This window comes from Schistocerca nitens, chromosome 3 (assembly GCF_023898315.1).
Source record: "Schistocerca nitens isolate TAMUIC-IGC-003100 chromosome 3, iqSchNite1.1, whole genome shotgun sequence".
In the NCBI taxonomy this organism is placed as follows: Eukaryota; Metazoa; Arthropoda; class Insecta; order Orthoptera; family Acrididae; genus Schistocerca; species Schistocerca nitens.
In genome coordinates, this window is record NC_064616.1 from 847853780 (window position 1) to 847859875 (window position 6096).

Below are 6096 nucleotides of genomic sequence, written 5' to 3' on the forward strand. Positions count from 1 at the left end.
GAAAATTATTCGTTGGCTGAAGGTCAGAAGCAATTTCAAAAATACACAACGGCTGAAGGCCTGAATTACCAATAACGTGGACAATTACACGTTGAAAACTCAAAAAACCCTTTTAACAATCTTAATAACCGTAACAAGTTATAGTGACGGCTGAAGGCCTTATCAAGACAGAACTGAAACTATCTGTTGGCAAAAAGCCACAAGCAATGTTACAAACAATTAACGGCTGATGGCCAGCAGCAATTTCAGAATACACAACGGCTGAAGGCCTGAATTACAAGTGAGGAAGGCAGTTACACACTAACCAATACTAAGACATTTTCTTCTGACCAATCAAAACGGTAACAAGCTATAGTAACGGCTGAAGGCCTCATTAAGAAAAAATTGAAAATAATTTGTCGGCTGAATTCCACAAGCAGTATTACAAAGAATTAATGGCTGAAGGCCGGAATTACAAACGGGGAAGGCAATAACATGTTAAAACATTAGGGTAAATTTAAAACAATTATGACAGCTTGTCCAAATAAGACAGAGTGATCCACAGACAGTGCTCCCTGGATCGACCTGAGGAAGGTGAATACAGCTGTGTAAGCGGTGAGACAGGCAGCCAAGAGTTGTACTCACGTAACAGGATGGTAACTCACACTAGGGGTAGCTTAAGCTTCGACCGACCGACTAACCAATCGGCCTAACGTCCGATCACCGGTACAACGATGGAATATTTTTAGGCAAGGGTGAAGAGACGGACAGAACCATGTCTTCAGAAACACACCCAAGGCCGAAGGAAACACTAGAACCAAGGTAGACCTCGCAAAAACATATGCACAGTATAACTTAAGAGGCTGTCGAACTACACGCCGTGTCGAACAGCATCAATACGACGAGGAAAGGTACGCTGCCAGAAAAGTATGCTAACCTCCAGGGTAGGTGACTGGGGCACAAGGCAGAAGATACCGCTGGTTGCACTTCAGTAATCAGAATAATACTAAATCCAAACTAACATCAAGGAGTAGAAGGCGGCTAATAGCTTCCACCAACCTGACAGACTCCACTTGTTGCGGTTGGTCTCACCGACCCTAGGAGCAGCAACACACAAACAACAGCAATATCTCAAACAGTGGAGGTTTCAGTACTGAACACGGCTCACTCAGCTTCACACGTCCTGGGTTCGGTCGTCTGCTACAGCCCCTCGGTCCGACAGTGCGTGCACGCCACCAGCGGTCCCGGCCTGCCCTCGTACTGCGGACCTCCTCGCTGCTCCGTCCCAAGCCGAACTGCCTGACACACACGACGACCCAGAATCCTAGCCGTGACACCAAAGATAGTACGACAGTACTGGCTATCGATAACCGCTGCTGCTGCCACTCACGGACAAACAATACTAGCAACTCAGTGGCACCATTAACACAGAAGGAATCGAGACGCCACTACCGCTGTTACACGACGTCAAGCTATGAACGGAAAGAACGAGAGCCGCTCACGGCTCATCTCTTACAACAGATTCATTCGAAACACCCATGAGCTTCCTCAGATTTTAAGAACTCCGTGAGAAAGCTGTAATTTATCCTCATCATTGCTTTCAAACCTCGCAAATGGCCCATTATTATCAACTTAAAAAACCAGATTACTTCTTTCCTTTATCAAAATACAATACTTTTAAAGAGTTGACTGCCATTTTAGTGAATATCTCCTATACTGCTCAGAGTAGTGTGACAGGCTCACACTTTTTATGTCTTGTCCCTCCCCTTGTCTGAAGTAGAACAGTGTTGGTAGCCCTCTGATTAGATTAGATTAGATTCAGTTTCCGTTCCATAGACCCAAAAATGAGATGATTATCGTGGGTGTGAAACAAGTCAGAAAGTGTAACATAAAATACATAAAACATCAGAATATAATACTCACCACCCTGACCATTTGTCAGAAGACTGTCGAAATATGCGAATACATTACAGTATACTGGAACAGCTAATATTTACAGAATTAATACACTGTCAGGATCAATCATAGTTATATACTTTTATTAAATTTATCATGCATCTTGATTGATATGACCAAGTGCTGCCAAAACTGAAATCTAACATGAATTTTTACTTAAGCTGGTCTTACAGTCCCTTTAAGATATTCACCTATAGAGTAGAAGGAGTTGCCTATCAGAAAGTCTTTCGAACTCTGTTTAAATTGTGATTTATGTGAAACCATACTTTTAATTTTTGCTGGCACTTTATTGAAAATGTGTGTTCCTGAATATTCGACCCTTTTTTTCACCAACGTAAGTGATTTTATGTCTTCATGTAGACTGCTCTTATTCCTAGTATCGATACCATGTATTGACCTATTCGTTGGAAATAGAGAAATATTACTTGCAACAGATTTCATTTAGGAATAAATACATTGAGAAGCAGTGGTTAGAATACGTAGTGTCTGTTCTTTCGGACGTCTAGCTGGGCAATGGATCCATCTTCAGTACGGATGCACAAATACGTCCGACCTCCTGTGGGAATTTCAGAGTAGCGAACTTGGAGGAATTGAACAGGGACTGCGGATAGGTGGTGCTCGATGGGAATGTGAATCGGTCGTGAGGCGTGTTGAGATACTCCGCTCAGTTACAAGGACACTGCGACCCGGATGGCGCAATGGTTAATGCACCTGCCAAGTAAGTACGCCGGCACAGTAGCTCAGCGTGTTCGGTCAGAGAGCTGGTTGGCTTTTATAATAAAAAAACTGAGTGGAAGAATCAACAAACGAACTTGAACGGATGTCATGTGACGTCCGCAACGACCAAACACAACGATCAACAACGAAAAAAAATGAAAAAAAGAAGAATAAAAAAGTAAACAGGAGCCCACGGGTTCGAATCCCGGACAAGTACGCATTTTTACTCGTCGCCACTGATTCCGCGTAATGTCCCGATGCAGCTGACAGCAGTGATCCCCTCCCTTTCCTTTCTTCCGCTCTCCACCTTCACTTTATATATACAAGGTGTACAACTTTGCTTCCGCCGTTTGCCGATAGGTACCGACAACGGTAAGTAACGGTCGAAAGAAAAAGATCGAGAACGTCAGGCAGTTAGCTTGGACCTCGGTCAACATAACCTCATTCAAACATTAGTCGATTTGTGTCTGCATCAAAAGTTGTTCTTAATTGAAAATGTCAGTTTACGAGCCTAATTCTCGTCATTTGCGGTAGGTGTTACTGTTTTCTTTCAACACGAAGAAGACAGCGGCTGAGTCTCATCGAATGCTTTCAAGTACGTATGGTAAGGACGCTTTTAGTGAAAGAACGTGTCGTGAGTGGTTTCAACGCTTCAAGAACGGTGATTTTAACGCCGTAGACCGGCATAGTGGTGGAAGAGAGAATGTTTTCGAAGATGCAGAACTGAAGACATTGCTGAGAGAAGACTCGCGGCAAACTCAAGAAGAATTGGCACGATTAGTTAGAGTGGTACAGTAAGCCATTTCAAAACCTCTCAAGGCTATGGGCATGATTCATAAAGAAGGAACTTGGATCCCGTGTGAGCTGAAACCAAGAGGCGTTGAACGGTGTTTGTGAACAGTTGCTTCAGAGGCAAAAATGGAAGGATTTCTGCATCGCATTTTGACCGGGGACGAAAAATGGGTCCATTACGATAATGCTAAACGCAAAAAATCATGGGGATATCCCGACCGTGCTTTCACGTCGAACCCCAAACCGAATAATCGCGGCTCCAAGATCATGCTCTGCCTTTGGTGGGACCAGCTCAGCGTCGTGTACTATGAGGTGTTAAAACAAAGTGAAACAATCGCAGGTGCTCGTTATCGAACTCAGTTAATGGGTTTGAGCAGAGAATTAAAAGACAAACGGCCGCAATACAGCGAGAGGCGTGATAAAGTGATTTTGTAGCACGACAACACTCAACCCCACGTTGCAAAAGAGATTAAAACGTACTTGGAAACGTTAAAATGGGAAGTCCTACCCCAGCCGCCGTTTTCTCCAGACATTGCTCCCTCCGACTATCGCCTGTTTAGATCAATGGCGCATGGCCTGGCTGACCAACACTTCCGATCTCATTAAGAAGTCACAAATTGGATCGATTCGTGGATCGCTTCAAAAGATGAACAACTTTTTCGACACGGGATTCGTACACTTCCCGAAAGATGGGAGAAAATAGTGGCCAGCGGTGGAAAATACTTTGAATGATACATGTGTAACCAATTTGTTTCATTAAATCCTCAAATGTTGCTGAAAAACCGGCGGAAGCAAAGTTGTACACCTTGTAATGTATCACAGCTGTGGATTCTGCCTGGTGTTTGTTCTTTCTGATATGTCCGAAAGAACAGACACCATGCATTCACACACTTCCTTTTGGATTGTTTGCCAGGCGAGACGCGCCAGTTTTGTGCTCTCGTACAGACAAGTGATTTAGACCGAAATAAAACTTAATTTAATACCGATATCTAATTAAAGACATATGTTATTGTGAAACTTCCTGGCAGATTAAAACTGTGTGCCGGACCGAGACTCGAACTTGGGACCTTTGCCTTTCGCGGGCAAGTGCTCTACGTTATATTATTGTGTTTTTCAAGAAAATGAAAAGTTCATAAAGTAGGTTACAGTCGTATTTTTTATGTTTGGGCACATTAATCTTAAAGAATCTCATTTAATTGTTATTGATTCTTTTCAGTAAGTTAAATACAGAGTATCCCTCCATAGTTTTAATTCTTATATGCGAAACGCGGCCTAAATTTTAAGTCCTGGATCTAAACACTTTGCGTATAGTAGCTTTGTTTACATACAGTTGCGAGTAGGCCTAATTTTCATTGAAGTGTTTTCTTGTTTTTCGGTAATTTAACTGACTTATTCTCGCTAACGTATAATTTTGGCAATGAGTGAGAAGTGCCTGACTTGCGTAGAATTGTTAGCTCAGGGGTTTCGTGTGATGGATGCAGTAGTTTTGGGTGACTGTAGTGGAATGGGGATTCGGGAAGTGAAGTCATCAGTGGTTCTGCCAGTTACGTAGTAAAGATAGGAAGGAAGTAGAACACTAGGGGGGAGGGGGGGATTGGGGAATTGCTGTCCTGCAGGCTGAGTTAAATCAGGCTAGGAAACTTCAGGACAGCTGTAAGGTGTCAGGAAAATCCAACACCTTCCATGAAAACCCTGACATGATAGCAAATCCGACAGTATGTCACATAGCTCCGAATAAATCCTGACATTAAATTAACCAAAGTAACACGATCAACGAGTGAGCAAATGGAATACCACAGACTAACACAAGAACGCCTAAATGCATGCCATACCTTTCCACCGTGAAACAGACGCAGTTCCGATGGGAGAAACGAGAACAGAAGCAGAATCGTGTAGGCTAGGAGGCCCTACGATAAGGGACGGACACACACGTCGCCAGCAGACCGCCAAAACCTTCCCCCAGCCCATGTTAAAAGATAGAGCCCTCCAGAAGAACAGTGTAGATCTTACGATAACACTAAAAGGGCCATACCAGCTTCAACTTTTAGCGTGAGACTTTTTCGCGTCTCTGTTACGTTGAAAACTTTAAAAACATTGCCCCACCACGAAAAGTATAACGTTTCTCATTGGATAGACAGAATTTTGTAGGTGGAGCTTAAGGTTAACATTGAGACCCTGATTGGTCAGATGAAAACACAGCCAGATAGTTTTTTTAAACCAACTTCAGTAAATTGTAGTAAGGAGAAGTTAGGGGAGAGTTGCTTCCGAGACGGCGAGGTGTGGAGCTGCGCCGTCCGTCGCCCCCTGACGCTGCCTAACCAACGACAAGGTAATGAACGCACGCGATGCCGCATAACAGCGCATAAAGCTTCACTCAGAACTGCAGAAGTCTCATCTGTTACACCCCCTTTTTGCGTAATACTAGTGTCGATCGTCAATTAAAGCTCATGGTGTTCACATTTGCTACTTGAAGTAAAAATCTGAAACGCGATGATTTTTCTGTTATATAATTATTGAGAAGCCACATCAGCCACTGTAATTTACGACAAGTTAGATAAGTAATTAAAGATAATTGAGGGTCACTGTAGACCATTTTTGATAGTTTTCTCTTTTATGAAACTTAACTTAAATCTAGATTATAGATGTAATATG